The 16,804-nt window shown below is 42.5% G+C and overlaps 1 long non-coding RNA gene across 1 annotated transcript in view; it reads right to left on the bottom strand.

Annotated features, from left to right (window-relative positions):
* Positions 1–628: 628 nt before the first annotated feature.
* Positions 629–16,804, bottom strand: part of LOC140698074 (uncharacterized) — a 157,720-nt gene continuing 141,544 nt past the window's right edge. The window contains exon 6 of the long non-coding RNA XR_012075498.1: positions 629–1,333. This is a non-coding gene — a long non-coding RNA (uncharacterized lncRNA). The remainder of the gene's footprint in view (positions 1,334–16,804) is intronic.

The following is a 16,804-nucleotide window of genomic DNA, read 5'->3' as shown; positions in this document are numbered from 1 at the left end:
AATTTCATTCTAATCTAATCTTTAACCATGTCATTTTAAGTCTTGTCATTTATATAAACACATTGTTTTACTCAGGTTTTATAAAATGAAAATCTTCAGGAAAATTTATTTAAAAAGGGACTTTTAACCAAATATGTTCCTAATAACTAACTTTTATATCATACCCACTGAACTGGGTAAATTATAAAACTCTAATGGAAGCCTGATGAATTCATCCAGATAAACAGAAATTAATTACATGGAATTGAATTAACTGAAAAATATGATAGATAATCTTAGTTTTCTTTTTTGAGGTTTTTGAGAAACATATTGGCCTTTACGCTTTATTTTCCAAAATAACCCTTTACTCTTATTCTATAACCTACAAGTTGATAAAGTACACCTTTGTAGACAATGATGAAACATCTTTCTCTATCTACTTGATCATTCCAGAATTTAACTTCTCTAGCTGACTCCCCTGAGGATTTGAGGGTTATTGAAACCAGATTACAATTAGTTATACATATCATTGTTTTAATTTTGTTTTTGATTCCAAATTGTTATGCTTTCCATGACTTTATTAATGTTACAAAGTGTATTACTACTTTTACTATTTTATAAGATTATTCTTAACTTTCCCAATGTGTGACTTGGTGTCCAACAAGATTGATGATGGCTAAACATCTTAAAGAAACAGAGCACAATTATAACCCTACATAGAATAATTGTAATAGTGTGATTTTAGTTATAGGAATGAGCAACAAGTGGTAAACATTTCCTGGATCATAATAGGCTAGTAAGACAGGTTGTGAAGGAAAAGCCGGGCTGGGCTAACAAGCTAACTCTCAAATCTAAGTATTGGAATACTGATCTGAATTCTGCTGGACTAATTCGTAAATCTAAGGTAATTAGTGTTGGTTTGCTGATTCCCTGTTCATGTTTTTTGGGGTTTTTTGTTTTGTTTTGTTTTGTTTTTTTGTTTTTGCTAGCCAGCTTGATTTTCAAAGAGATATATCTGGTTTTGGAATGTTGGTTTGCTGCCTCCCTGCCTCCACCTTTGTGATAATGATGCTGCTAAAGCTCTTCCACACCTATTGGCCAAATACCCCAAGCCTGTACTTTACCCTATAAAACCCCATGCACACGTCTTGAAGGTGATCAGAGCTTCGGAGCAGAAGCCCCTTTGAGCCCACCAGCGTAATACATCTGAGTACTCCAACCGTCCGAGTGGTGCTTGTTTCTTGGCTGGCCTGTCATTTCCGTAACAAGATGATCCAGAGAGTTTCTAATATCAACAGGGCGTGATCCAAAAACTATCACTTTGAGTGGTGTGTCAACAGAATCTTCGCCTGATCTAGGAATGAAATGGGACAAAATTGGTCATGAAATGTCTCCCAAAATATTGGTCGAATTTAGGACTAAGTGGGATCACTGTGAATGAAAAATACTGCAAACCATATCAGTAGACAAAGAATGCTGAAGCCATCAAGTCATCAGCCACTGCTGCCACCCCCCCACTGTGAAGACAAGTCTGCAGCCTGGCCTCTGCAGCCACTCACAATGGTGCACTCTGAGGGGACTCAGAATAATAAAGGACAAGATACTGGCCCTAGATAGCTAGATGTTTGTCAAAGGAATGAATTCAATGAGCCCAAATGTTTGCTTCCTCCCATACATAGAAAAGCACTAAATTCTTTAAGTTGAGATGCCTGTTTTTCTTTAGATAACAAGGAATTTTTTATTGTTTCAACTACCTGGTCTTTGTTGTAAAGCTCCTATATATTCTAGCACCTCCCCTACCTCTTTGGAGCAGTCCCACAGAGCCGATCTGAGAGGCTGTCATCCTGGCTCGAGTCCTCCCACCAAATAAAAGTAACTCTCAACTTTTAGGCTGAGCATTTATTTTTGTTGACAATCGGTAGTGACGATCCTGTGGTGGGCCAGTGTGCTGTTTGAGAGCTCAACATCTAAGCTTTTCCCCCAGAGTGGTCTCCGTTACCTCTCATGTGTAATCAACAGAGTGGGTCTCCCTTACAGGTCTTGGCTTCTACCACTCCTGCAGGTTTCTCACTCACCAGAAAAAGCCATTGCCGGCCAGGAGAGTCTTCTGTGTAGAGTTTCAGTTTTACTGATTAAAAAAGGACCAGAGACATGTTGCACAACGAGAATATATAGACAGCCACTGAACTGTACGTGGGTTAAGGGTTATGTCTTTTATGATAATGAAAGATTTTCAAGGGAAAAATTTGCGGTTGTTGACTGAAATAAATGCACAGCCTAAAAGTTGACAGTTATGTTTTATTCGGCAGAAATTTCTGAGGGCTTGAACTCCTTTGAGCCCAGATGACAGCCTCTCAGGTCGCTCTGAGAGGCTGCTCTAAAGAGGTAGACAAGGAGGCAGAATATATAGGAGTTTTACAACAAAAACCAGGTAGTCAGAACATTAAAAGATTACTTGTTAACTGAAGAAAACCAGACAAATTAAAGAATTTAGCATTCTTCTTTGTGAGGGAGGGAGCAAACATTTGGGCTCATTGAATTCATCCCTTTAACAAGCACCTAGCTATCTAGGGCCAATATCCTGTCCTTTCTTATTCTGAGTCCCCTCAGAGTGCACCATTGTGAGTGGCTGTAGAGGCCGAGGCTGGGCTGTGGGCTTGTCTGCACTGGGGGGTGTCAGGAGCAGCTGATGACTTGATGGCTTCAGCATTCTTTGTTTACTGGTATGGTTTACAGTGCTTTTCTGCTCACAGACTTTAAGATTCTTGGGCTTTTGAGAACCTCAGGCCTTGAAGGGGAACTTCTGGGTGTGGTAAGCACAATGTGTGGGTGGTTTGAGGTTTCATTTCCTGTTTCCAATCAGCCTGTTTCAGCCTTGGCTGGTTCCTCTTGGGGCCTCTGATTCCCTCAAGAGCCCAAGATGGGAGCAGAGGCTCAAAGCTACAGTGATTATGCTGAGCAGAGGGGCCAAGGTGGGAGGAGAGAGGTGGGGTTTGAGAGATGGTTAGAGGACAAGAGTGTGGATGGGAGGGAGTAGGTCAAAGGATTGAAGAGAACTGAGGAGGCTGAGGAGGCTAAGCTGTAAAAGAAAGGGTTAATGAGGATCAGGGATGTTGAAGAGGAAGCCAGCTTAGATGAGTCCCGAGGGTAGTTCCTATGTCTGTCACCCTGTGTGGTCATTGAGGTTCCTCTTGTATTTAAGAGAAGTTTGCCTTTTCTGAGTGGTGCTTGTTTCTTGGTTGGCCTGTCATTTCCATAACATTTCTGGAGGCCCCAGCAAGATTCAACAACACCAGCCCCTTTAGCCGCTAGACCGGTGGCTCTGGCCTACCGGGGGACGGGACTCCGGCAGCAAACAAGGTGGCGCCACCCGACGGTGTTCTGGGTCTCTTTCATGATGGCAACTCAGCCCTCCCAGGTGGATGGGCTACAACCAGAGCCAGACTGGGTGGAGGGATGGACAGACTCACCAGGTGGCCGCCTGGACAAGGTAGGAACCCCTGGGGAGAATTCAGGTTCTGTCCCAGTGGACAGAAGAGGAGGCGGATCCCCTCCTACAGGAAACAGGATATTGGGATTGGTGGGAGGACTGTTGTTAACCTCTGTGTGTGTGTGTGAGTGAGCGGCCTGTGAAGCACGTGATCAGGCTCGAGTTTGTAGCTCCACGGCATTCCGCTACGGAGTTCGGTTGAGTCCCAACCTGTGGTCCTGTGGAGACCACATATGGCTCAAGGCTGTATCAGTCCCTCAGGGTCCCGATCAGAGTCAGCGGCTTATACTGACCCACCAAAGCTAAGAGGCACCTTCATCCCCGTGAGGGGAGCGGCCAGGCGGACGCAGTGAAAACCCTCCCTTGTCTTGACTGCGACACCAGCACAGGGTGGCTATGCTGGGAGGGAAAGGGACATAAAACAGCCAATGAGTCAATGCCCCCTGTGCCCTCAGAGGCTAGGATGCTATTTCTTTGAGAAAGTCTCCTACCTGACTCTGTCACAGAACACCCGAGACTTATTGTTCCCCTACTGAACTGACCCAAGGAGTGCTCCTTTTGCCTAGCATCAGACCCCCAGGATTTGACTTTAGAAGATGAATTTCTTCAGGACTGGGCTCACCTGGCTTTGGAGGTCCCCTTTCTAGTCCATTTGTTTTGCCATCAGCCATCAGTCCCATGCCCTTGGGCTAGGATATAGAGAGGATTTAGTGAGGAAGCCCCTGGAACTGGTTGAGGCCTTGAGCTCCAGAGACATCAGCTGTGACTGGAACCCAAGCTCCCTGACCAAATTAGCCTTCAAATGACTCATAGAGCCAGCAAGAGAGTAGTCTTTCTGGGAACTCTGGTGTTTTGAAGAGTGAAGAAGGAAAAGATATAAAGTCTACCTTCCCAAACACCCAAAGCAACAGCTCTATTATCCTTAAACATCTAGACAGAATGGGAGGCTTGAAGCCGAAACCCACCATCCTAGACTGCATGATTAAGAATTTCATAAAGGGGTATACAGGAGACTATGGAGTTCGAATGACCCCTGGCAGGCTCCGCACTTTGTGTGAGCTTGAATGCCGACCTTTGGAGTCGGGTGGTCCTCAGGAGGAACTCTGGACCTAGCAGCAGTGCAAGCAGTCTATCAAATAATCACTGGAACCCCAGGCCACCCAGATCAATTCCCTTACACTGACTCCTGGCTGAATGTCGCCCAGTCTCTACCCCCATGGATTCGGTTCTGCTCAAATGGACCTGGACAATACAAGATATTAGCAGCTCAGCCAGTCCAGGCCAAAAAGACAGATAGAGAAAAGATTATTTTCCAGGGAGACAGAAAAGATGAGATGTGCCTGCCCCCTCTATGCCCCAGGGCACTGACACCTCGCATCCCACTGGAGACACTGCCACCCTCTATGTCACCACCTCTCCAGCCTGAGTACCCAGAGCAGAGCCCAGCCCCCAGCCTGAGCCGGTGGGAAGGAGACTCCACTCAGCACAAGCTGGGAGACCGGCACCACTGGCCCTCCAAATGCCACTGCGGGAGACACAAGGGCCACAGCAAGTTGGAGAAGACAGGACTGTTCATCCCAGGCACCCCATACTCTGCTACCAACCCTTTAGTACTTCAGACCTTCTCAAGTGGTGCCATCATACTCCTTCCTACTCTGAAAAACCACAGGCATTTCAATCACATTATGGTCTAAACAGAATTAAGAAAAAGAGATTCCACAAGAATAGCAGATGAAGAGCTATTGGTGAACCGGTCAGAATTTTTGGCCGCCCTCCAAAGAAAAGGAGCAGAAAGTGTCGGAGCGGTCCACGGATGACATCAGGAGAGCCCCCAAGTGGTGACAGCGAGTGGATCAGCAGCCGCGGCCGCCTAGCAGCAGCAGCAGCAGCAGCAGCAGCAGCAGCGCCAGCACAGCCTCCACCTCGGCTGCTGCCGCTGCCGCAATGGCATCTGTCGGGGAGCACCAGCCCCTGCCCAGTCCTGAAGCGATGCTGGGACAGTCATGGGGCTCTGTCATGAAGACATGCAAGTATTTGGTCTCTGTCAAGCCCATAATGATTTCTAGTTGGTGGTGTGTGACGACTGTAATCAGGCCGTCAAACCGCAGGCTCTGATTGACCTCGTAGAGTCTGTCTTTCATTCTCACCGGCCCACCTGGGGTGTTTGCCAGCTGCTTCTGACTCTTTTCAATACAGAGGAAAAGAGACACATTCTCACTGAAGCATGAAAATGGCTGCAGGGCCGAGCCCCCAGGGACACACCGGATGTTGAGGGGTGGGCCATGACACGGGCCCCTGACCAGATTGGGACTTTCTCTTGGAGTCCTGAATCAGAATGTGGGGCCATGGCAGTGCCCTGAGGCCCATTTGTCTGAAAAACTGGACCCTGTGGCACAAGTTATGGCCACCCTGTCTACAGGCCTTCGCTGCCACAGCCCCCTGGTCAACGAGGCAGACGAACTCACGCTGGGACAAACTTTAAATGTAAAAGTATCCCACTCAGTGGTGGCCCTGATGAATGACCCCAGTTACAAATGGATAACTAACACAAGGATTACCCACAACCAGGGCTCCTACGTAAAAATCTAAGAGTTCATCTAGAGACTGTGCGAATCTTAAACCCAGCCACATATTTACCCAAATGGGAAGGGCAGCCTGACCACAACTGTGAGGAAATCATCGAAGAAGTGTACGCAAGTAGGCCTGATCTAACCGACAAGCTCCTGCAAAACCCAGACCTGGAATTCTTCACAGACAGCAACAGTTATGTGCAGGATGGAAAACGGCCAGCAGGTTACACTGTAACAACAACCCAAGAGGTGAAAAAGGCAGAGTCCCTTCCCCCAGGATGGTCTGCTCAGAGAGCAGAGATTTGGGCACTGTTCCAGACACTAAGGGAAGGGAAAGGAAGATGAATCAATATATACACTGATTCCAAATATGCTTTGCAACCTTACATGTACATGGAGCCATTTATAAGAAGAGAAGACTCTTGACTGCTGGGGGAAAAAAATCAAAAACAAAGAAGAAATTTTACAGTTACTGGAGGCAGTATGAGATCCAAAGGAAGTAGCCATTATTCACTGTAAGGGACATCAAAAAGGAAATGACCCTGTGAGCCAGGGGAATAGGCTGGTTGATCAAAAGGCAAAAGAGGCAGCCGCCCGGGAACACCCAGTTATTAAAATTATGGCAGCACCAGAGATACCCACTATCCCAGAATATAGCCACGACAAAAACAAGTGGGCACAGGCCAAACAAGGGAAGAAAGAAAAGGATGGATGGTGGATCATGATGGATAGAAGGGTTGTCATTCCAAAATGACTAGCTTATCGCATAGTCCAACAACAACACAAAACCACACATATGGAAAAAATGACTTTGGAGGTCCTCTTAAAGCGATATTTCCTGATTTCTTGTCTCCCTACTCTGTGTGCATCAGTCTCCCAACGCTGCTTGCTCTGTGCTCAAAACAATCCAAAACAAGGGCCCACTTGGCCAAAGGGAGTACAACGACGTGGATTGGCTCCCTTCAAAGATTTAGAAGTGGACTTTACTGAACTTGGGCTCAGTAAGGGATAAAAGTACCTGCTGGTTTTCGCCTGCACCTTCACAGGGTGGATGGAAGCCTACCCCACCCGGACGGAGAAAGCAAGGGAGGTAACAAAAGCTCTCCTCAGGGATGTCATCCCTCGGTTTGGAATGCCCACCTCCATTGCATCTGACAGTGGACCCGCCTTCATGGCAGAGATTGTACAGCAAGTGGCAAAGACACTGAGCATCCGCTGGAACCTACCCACAGCATACCGGCCTCAAAGCTCAGGGAAGGTAGAAAGAATGAACAGAACTCTAAAACAAATGATAGCTAAAATGAGCCAAGAAACCCAGCTCCCCAGGGTGGACATTTTACCCCTGGCTCTGTTGCAAATTAGATGCACCCCAAGATTTAACATTGGGTTCTCTCCCTTTGAAATCCTCTATGGGCAACCACCACCTTTAGTCAGGGTGGGAAATCCCACCCCAGAGATAGGAAATATAGGGCCCGACCAACAACCAGTGGGACTAGGACAAGTACTATGGGAAGTTTGGGGTTGGGTAATAGAGAAAACCCCCATTTTGTTAGGAGTCCAAGTGCATCCCCATAAACCAGGTGACCAAGTATGGGTGAAGGATTGGAAAAAGGAACCTCTCAAACCAACATGGAAGGGACCATATTTAATGGTATTAACTACCCCTACATCTGTTAAAGTTGCAGGGATCATCCCTTGGATCCACCACTCCAGGGTTAAGAGAGTGACTTCACCTCAGACAGAGGGTCCCTGGAGAATTGAGAGCATCCCAGGAGACCTGTTCAAGATAAAGATCAAGAGGGACCAGAAAAAGATCGACGAGCCCTGCTCTAGGCACACCTGGAAGCTAGCTAGTCAACACACGGCCAAAGTTTGAGGAAAGCTCAACAAAACTGTTAAATATATTCCTCTTGTGCTCCCTTGCCTCTTTCCTTGTTTGCTATACTAGCCTGCATATTAGCAGTGGGGCTGGCCAGCACCACCCCTCCTGACTGGAATATAGGCCATAGGATCCTGATAGCTATTATATACCTTGTTATAACTAGTGCCATCACTGCAGCATCATGTCTAAGATAACCATAAGGCTGATGTTACTGACGCTAATGCCCTCACTCCCCTTGGCTTCACAATGCACCTGCACTGAACCAGGTGACATATCGTCCATGTACCGATGTGTATATTCAGCTTATACTTATCAACCAAGCTGATGCTATGACTCCGCTTCAGAGTGCACATATCAGGGCAGATCCTACTGGACTGGCATGATTAAGGCTTATTATGTATCTGTCATCAAGTGCTATGGCACACCAGACAAGCTAGTGTGTTGGACCAAGCAAACACATTATGGGATGAGTGATGGAGGAGGAGTACAGGACCAGGCATGCTGACAAGTAGTCCAACAAGCAGTCCGGAGGCAACACCAAAAGTTATTACCTACCTGGGAGCCAATAAAGCTTCTATCTTTAGCCGAGCCTCAGGATCTAGACCCACAAATAGATGAGCTGTTGGCTGCAGTCCATGGGATTCTCAATCATTCCAATCCAGACATGGCTAAAGATTGCTGGTTATGCTTACATCCTGGCCCCATCCAGCACCTGGCTTTACCTTTGACAAACTTCACTAAGACTTTCACTATGACTAATAGCGATGCTGCCTCTACCACTAGGAGTTCCAGGCTGAACTCCATACAGCTCACCTACAAGGCACCAGAATGTTATTTCAATAATGGAACTAATCCTTTAGAGGGCAATCTAACTATAAAACAATGTATTAAAACCTCACACTATATGGGTCTAGGGTGCCAACCCACACAAGGATGCTGTTCTAATAATGGTACTTATTTTGTGTGTGGCAAATTTGCCTACCAGTGCCTCCCGGCCGGTTGGGCAGAGTTATGTGCTTTAGCTTATCTCATTCCCTGAATGGACATTATGCCTAATAATCAAAGTCTGCCTATCCCTGTCATAACTCACCAGCATCCATGAAGGATAAAATGACCCATACAACTGATCCCCTTGCTAGTGGGTCTCGGAGTGGCAACAGGGGTAGGCACAGGAATCGGTGGCAAAGCCTCATCCTCTTATTCCTATTATCAGCTTACAGGTGAGTTCAGCCAAGATCTCCAATGAATAGCAGAAACCCTGAGAGCTCTGCAAAATCAGATTGACTCTCTAGCCAAGGTGGTCTTACAAAACAGGAGGGGTCTGGACCTACTGATGGCCAAAGAGAGGGGAATGTGCCTCTTCCTAAACGAAGAGTGCTGTTTTTATGCCAATCAATCAGGAATTGTCAGAGGGATGATTCAAGGGTTACAAGACAGAGTGGAAAAGAGGAAGCATATTTTAGGCAAGAGCCCAAAGACAGACCCCTGGAGCTGGATCTCCTGGCTGGCACCGTTCACAAGTCCCTTTCTCCTAATTTTTGTAGTTCTGCTGTTTAGGCCCTGTATCCTAAACTTCCTGACCCGCTTTGTTGGTGAGCAGATAGAGGTTATAAAACTCCAGATGTTAGCCTCCAATTATGAGCCCTTGCAACAGATAAGTGATGATGCTTACTCCAAGAAAGGTTGTGAAAGCATCAAGAGAGGGGAATGAGAAGGAAAAGCCGGGCTGGGCTAACAAGCTAACTCATAAATCTAAGTGTAATAAGTGTCAGTTTACTGATCTCAGTTCTGCTGTGCTAACTCATAAATCTGAAGTTTAGTAAGTGTCAGTTTACTGGCTTAACAAGTTAATTTGTAAATACAAGGTCAACAAGTGTCAGTAACACCATCTGTTTCTACAAGATAAGTTCCAGTGTACTGATTCCTTGCTTTTGCTGTTTACGCCTTATTGGTTAATAGCCCCATCCTTGTAATTAACCCTATAAAACCTCATGCACACGTCTTGAAGGTGCTCAGGGCTTCAAAGCAGAAGCCCTTCTGAGCCTGCTGACATAATAAATCTGAGTACTCCAACCCTCCAAGTGGTGCTTCATTTCTTGGCTGGCCTGTCGGTTCCGTAACATAAGTACTTACTTAATTGGGAATTAAAGAAAATCTCGCCCTAAAAATAACTAAGCTGTGGCCCCTTTATTGTGTACACAGTTAAGTTAAAAAAAAAAAGGTGGCCTGAGAAAAACAATTTTTTCAGAATTCTGATCTTACAAAAACAAAAGCCTTCTAAAGGGAATTTGCACTTCTCTTCCTGCGCCTTTAAAGATGTGTTTTATCTTTCTCTTGGAATTTTGTGTGTGTGTGTGTGTGTTTTAAAAAACTTGATCTTTGCCATTGAAAAGGTACAAGTATGGTATACAAATGGCAGCCAAGCAAACAGATTGGGATTCTGAGCAATCCTTTGTACCAATTCTCAGGCATTTTGCCAACTTAACCTTTGTTGCATCAGCCTGAACCACAAAGGCCTTTATTTTTTTTGGAAGTAAACTTTTGAATATTATTTAGGCGGTACTCCCCACTCTCTTGTGGGAAAGCCTCTTCATCTTATTGGTTTGATATATATCTTCATTGATTATATACATTAAACCAATATATACCTTCTTCTTGATTGGCTTAATATGTAGCTCATTGATGGTCAGATGATAGATACTTTAAATTGAGAAACTTCTGAATTGGTAAAACTTTAGAGAGCTCTCATTATAAACAGCTGTTTAATTGGTATCTACTAAAAATTGAATTTAAGGGTGGAAAAAATATATATCTAATGGTTAACCTAAGAACTCCTTTAGTTTAAAACAAGAAAAACCAGTTTGGAAAGTCTTATTTGTGTTCTTCCCTTCCCCTCAAAAGGTTTTAGAGGTGCTAATAAAAATATTAGAATAATTAATGTTAATTAGGTTGAGTAACACTGTAGAAAAAGTCTATAAAGATTTTTCTTAACAAGGTAAAAATAAGGGACTTATCCCAAATGGATAAACATTTTTCAGATGGTTATTTAAAACACGATAAGTAGGGGGAACAGCCAAGATGGCAGAGTACAAGGACACTTCTAGCTCATCCTCTCCCACAAATACACCAAGACTGACCTCCATGGACCCACCCAGCCAATCAAAGAACCTGCTGAACTTTGACAGAATATCGCCTTCTTCTAAAGACAAAATACACCACAAATCTGGTAGGAGAAAAGGAAAAAAGAAAGAAGAAAAAGCAAAATAGTGCAGGACTGATCCCGTGGGGAGGGAGTGGCAAAGGAGGAATAGCACTCCATTGCTGGGTCTCCTCCTCTCCAATGGAGGTCAGCGGGACGGAGGGAGAACCTCCAAGGCTCAGATCTGTATGGAATAGCCCTCGACCATCAGAACTAAGATAAATGGGCACAAAGGGTCCCCATGACCCTCAGCCCTAGAGGCAAACCGGCAGGTGGGGGATGGGACAGGCTGCCCAAGCCAGGTGGAGGACTCAGGCCAGCTGTAGGGGCAACCACGGGGGATTGCAATGTGCTGTGCACCATTGCTGGGAGGGTATACAGAGCAAAATAACCTGGGTCCGCCATAAAACATGGGGAAAAAAAGCAAAGCAACACTGCTAATGTGCCCTGGGGGGAATGGTGCTGTAGCCTTTGTCTCCAAAGACCCGCGGAACCATTGCTGGTGTGTTCTCTGGAGAAGAGAGGCAGGACTTGACCACAGCCACCATATCCTCAGGTGTGCAGCGCCCATGCAGGGGTGGGGTCAAAACCTGAATCTGTACCAAGGGGCTCTGCAACCTCACAGATGGGACTGAGACTTGTTTATAGCCCCAGTCAGATAGGATGGTTCTGCCCCCTGCCTCTGTGAACTCTTGCCTCTAAGACAAACCAACAAGGAGTGGAGTTGTGGCACAGAGCAGGGGTGAAGTCTGGGTGGCCATTTTCTCCGAGACCACCTACGGAGCAAGGACCAAGATGGAGCGGGGAGCTGCACTGGGCAGGGGAGCAACCCACTGGCCTACCATGCATGAGTGCGGTGCCAGCATCAGGAGGGTGTGCAACCCACCTGCCTATGATGCACCAGCATGGTGCTGGACCATGGCATCAGGAGGGGGTGCACAGTCTCCATGGGAACATAACCACTTTTCTCCTGTTCAATTTTCTTTTACTTACTTAATTTTTGCTTTTTAAAAGGTTTTTATGTTTCTATTTTTTAATCCCTTTTAAAACTCTTTTGAAATATTATTATTATATTTTTAATTTATCTCAGTTTCATTTTTATTTCTCTTTGTTTTGTTCTTCTGTTATCAATTATACTCTGCTTTCAAATCTTTTTTCTTCTTTTATAGTTTATTTTTTAATTTCCCTAAATTTGATTTTTATTGTTCTTTGTTTTGATCTTGTTATTGATTATAATTTGTTTTCAATTTTTTTCTTCTTTTAAGGTTTTTAAAATACGTCTCAACTAGATTTTTACATTTCTTTGATTTGTTCTTCTCTTATTGATTATACTGTTTTCAAACCTATTTGTTCATACTGTTTTCAAACCTATTTGTTCTTCTCTTATTGATTATACTCTGTTTTCAAACCTTTTTTCTCTTTTAAATTTTTTTTCTAGTTTTATTTCTGCAACTGGTTTAGATAAACAAACAAACAAACAAACAAACAACCTCCTTAAGGACCACAGTAGATAACTGATACTCCATAATCTATAGTGCCAGAGAGATGTGAGCAAAATGAAGAAGCAGAGGAACCACTCCCAATTAAAAGACCAAGAGAAATCCCCCAAAAGATCAATCAATGAAATAGACATTGATAGTCTACTAGATCATGATTTCAAAATAGGAGTGATCAAAGTACTGAAAGGACTAAAAGAGATTGTGTTTAGAGACAGAGAATATGTCAAAAAGAAAATTGAAACTACAAAAGAGGAGCCAATTAAAATTGGAAAACTCATTTGCTGAGATGAGAGCTGCGCTACAGAATGTTAAAAGTAGGCTAGATAACACAGAAAAATGAATAACTGACTTAGAAGACAGGATAACAGAAATAACCCAATAAAAACAGCTGAGAGAAAAACAAGTAAAAACCAATGAAAATAATATAAGGGACCTATGGGATAATGTAAAGCATGTCAACCTATGCATAATAGGGGTCCCAGAAGGAGAAGAAAGAGCAAAGGGGATTGAAAAGATATTTGAAAAAATCATGACCAAAAACGTCCCAAACCTAAAGAAGGAATCAGATATCCAAGTACAGGAAGAACAGAGAGTCCCAAACAAGAAGAACCCAAACAGACCCACACCAAGACATCATAATCAGGATGGCCTGGGTTAAGGCTAAAGAAATGATTCTAAAGGCAACAAGAGAAAAACAAGAGTGAGTTACAAGGAAACCCCCCTAACACTTTCAGCTGATTTTCCTACACAAACACTACAGGCCAGAAGAGAGTGGCAAGACATTCAAAGCCCTGAATGGAAAACTATGCAACATAGGCTACTTTAACTAGCAAGGATATCCTTTAGAATAGAAGGAGAGACAAAGAACTTCACAGACAAGCAAAAACTAAAAGAATATAGCAACACTAAACCTATGTTAAAAGAAATATTGAAAGGTCTACTCTAAATAGAAAAGAAGCAGGATGCTACAGAAAGAAGAAAACCATAATTGGAAAGGTGATAATTACCATGAATTACAACACAATAAAAATGAAATTGTAAAAGAAGACATCTAAATCATTAAGGGTGGCAGAGGGGAGCAAGAAAATATAGAGTTTTATTTCTTTTTTAATTGTTTGTTCTTGGTAGGATGGGTTTGAGACTATATTATTATCTGTTTAAAACAAATAGTTATAGTAAAGTTTTAATATATGTACATAACAGGGTAACCACAAGCCAAAAACTTACAACAGAGACACAAAAACTTAAAAATAAAAAAAAAAAACCAAGATAATGCAAAGGAAAATTATCAAACCACAAAAAGAAAAAGAAAGGAACAAAGAGAAAATACCAAATCAATTGCAAAACTAAGTTCAAAATGGCAATAAACATACTTCTATCATTAATTACTGTAAATGCCAATGGATTAAATCCTCCAATCAAAAGATAGAGTGGCAGACTAGATAATAAAGCAAGAACCTACAATATGCTGCATACAAGAGACCCACTTTAGGGAGAAGGACACACAAAGACCGAGAGTGAGAGGATGGAAAAAGATATTCCATGCAAATGGAAATGATAAGAAAGTAGGAGTAGCAATACTGATCTCAGGCAAATTAGACTTTAAAACAAAGGCCATACACAAAGATAAAGAAGTACATTTTATAATGATTGAAGGAGTAATACAAGATGAGGATATTACACTTATTAACATATATGCACCCAATATAGGAGCACCTAAATACATAAAACAAATACTAACAGATATAAAGGGAGAAACTGATGGGAATATGATCATTGTAGGAGACTTTAACACCCCCCCCATTAACATCACTGGACAGATCTTCAAGATATAAAATAAATAAGGCAACAAAAAATTAAATGACACAATAGAACAACTAAACTTGGTTGATATTTTCAGAACATTACATCCCCCCAAAATAGAATATACATTCTTTTCAAGTGCACATGGAACATTTTCCAGGACTGATCATGTACTTGGGCACAAAAGAAACCTCAGCAATTTTAAGAAGATAGAAATTATCTCAAGGATCTTTTCTGACCACAATGCCATGAAACTAGAAATCAACTACAGAAAGACAAAGGAGGAAAAAAAAGACAGCATGGAGATTAAGCAACATGCTTCCAAAAAAAAAAAACCCAATGGGTCCATGATGAAATCAAAGAAGAAATTAAAAAATGCTTTGAGATAAATGACAACGAAAACAATCACATAGAATCTATGGGATGCAGCAAAGGCAGTGCTAAGAGGGAACTTTATACCAATACAGGCCTTCTGCAAAAAGGGACAATCTCAAATAAACAATCTAACCTACCAGCTAAAAGAAATAGAAAAAGAAGAGCAACCCTCCACCCCCTAAAGTTAGCAGAAGGAAGGAAATAATAAAGATCAGGGAGGAAATAAATAAAATAGAGATTTTTAAAAATAGGAAAAATCAATCAAACCAATAGCTGGTTTTTTTGAAAGAGTAAACAAAATTGACAAACCTCTGGCCAAGCTCATGAAGAAGAGAAAAGAGAGAGCAAAAATAAATAAAATAAGAAAGGAAAATGGAGAAATTACAACCAACAGCACAGAAATACACAATATCATACAAGAATACTATGAACAACCATATGGAAACAAAATGGATAACCTAGAAGAAATGGACAAATTTCTGGAAACATACAGCCCACCAAGACTGAACAAAGAAGAAACTGACCACCTGAACAAACTAATCACTAGAAATGAAATCGAATTAGCAATAAAAAAAAAAAAACCTCCCCACAAATAAAAATCCAGGACTGGATGGCTTTATTGGGGAATTCTACCAAACATACAAAGAAGAAATCATACCAGTCCTTCTCAAACTCTTCTAGAAGATTGAAAAGGAGGGAGTACTCCCAAACTCATTCTATGAAGCCACCATCACACGGATACTAAAACCAGACAAAGACACTACCAAAAAAGAAAATTATAGACCAATATCACTGATGAACATAGATACAAAAATCCTCAACAAAATATTAGCAAACAGAATCCAACAACACATAAAAAAGATCATACACCACAATCAAGTTGGGTTCATCTCAGTAACACAAAGATGGTTCAACACATGCAAATCAATCAATGTAATACACCACATCAACAAGAGAAAGGACAAAAACCACATGATCATCTCAATAGATGCAGAAAAAGCATTTGATAAAAATTCAACACCCATTTATGATAAAAAAAAACTCACCAAAGTGGGTATAGAAGGAACATATCTGAACATAATAAAAGCTATTTATGACAAACTTACAGCCAGCTCAATGGTGAAAAACTGAAAACCTTCCCATTAAAATCTGGGACAAACAAGGTAGTCCACTCACCACTCCTATTCAACATAGTCTTGGAAGTACAGCCATCATTCTGTTAAAAAAAAAAGGTCAACAAACCTGACTGGCCAGTTACTATTCACAGCTCCAGGCCCATTGTTAAAACTAAAGCTATTGATCTGACTGTTTCTACTTTATTCTGGTAATCAAAAGTTATAATAATGCTTGGTCTCTGAGTGGTTCTCCAGGGAGAAGGTCACAGGACTGTAACCTTACAAAATAGCCTGAATTACCAAGAAAACCATGCCTTGGGTGTTTATAAGATAAAGAGATTGAAAGAGATAGCCTGTATAGGCTTGGTCACCTGGAGACACCATGACACCACTCTGAGTCTTATGAGAAGAAAATAATTCTGTTGTTATCGATGCTTTGTTGTTTGAGCTATGGCTATATAATCACCCTGCCCTATCTCCAAGATGAGTTCACAGCTTTGAAGGCACTAGCCTGTTATGAGTCCCCTTTGCCTGGCAAAGTAATAAAGCTGTCTCTTTTATTCTAAGCTCCAAGACCCTGTCTCTGAGTTATTTGGCTTGTCAGGGATGGAGGCTGATTTTTTGGCAACATAGATCTTGGTTACTCTGAAATAGTGTCTAACTGGTGCATTATCCAGGACTTTGACCAATTTTCCTCTCTTCTATGGCTCCTCTTTTGGTCTCTACATTTATGGCTTACCCAGTGAAGTACAGAAAGCACACATCTGTCAAATTTTGTGACTTGTTGGGTGAAGAAAGCCTGTGGGGAAAAGACTAAAACTACTGGTTGAAATTAGGTTTATAAATAATTTGAACATTTCATTTCTTTGTGATTTTCACATCCTCCTCATTA

This window comes from Vicugna pacos, chromosome 9, assembly GCF_048564905.1.
Source record: "Vicugna pacos chromosome 9, VicPac4, whole genome shotgun sequence".
Classification (NCBI taxonomy): Eukaryota; Metazoa; Chordata; class Mammalia; order Artiodactyla; family Camelidae; genus Vicugna; species Vicugna pacos.
The sequence above is the reverse complement of the archived record's forward strand: the minus strand, read 5'-3'. Positions and strand labels throughout refer to the sequence as shown.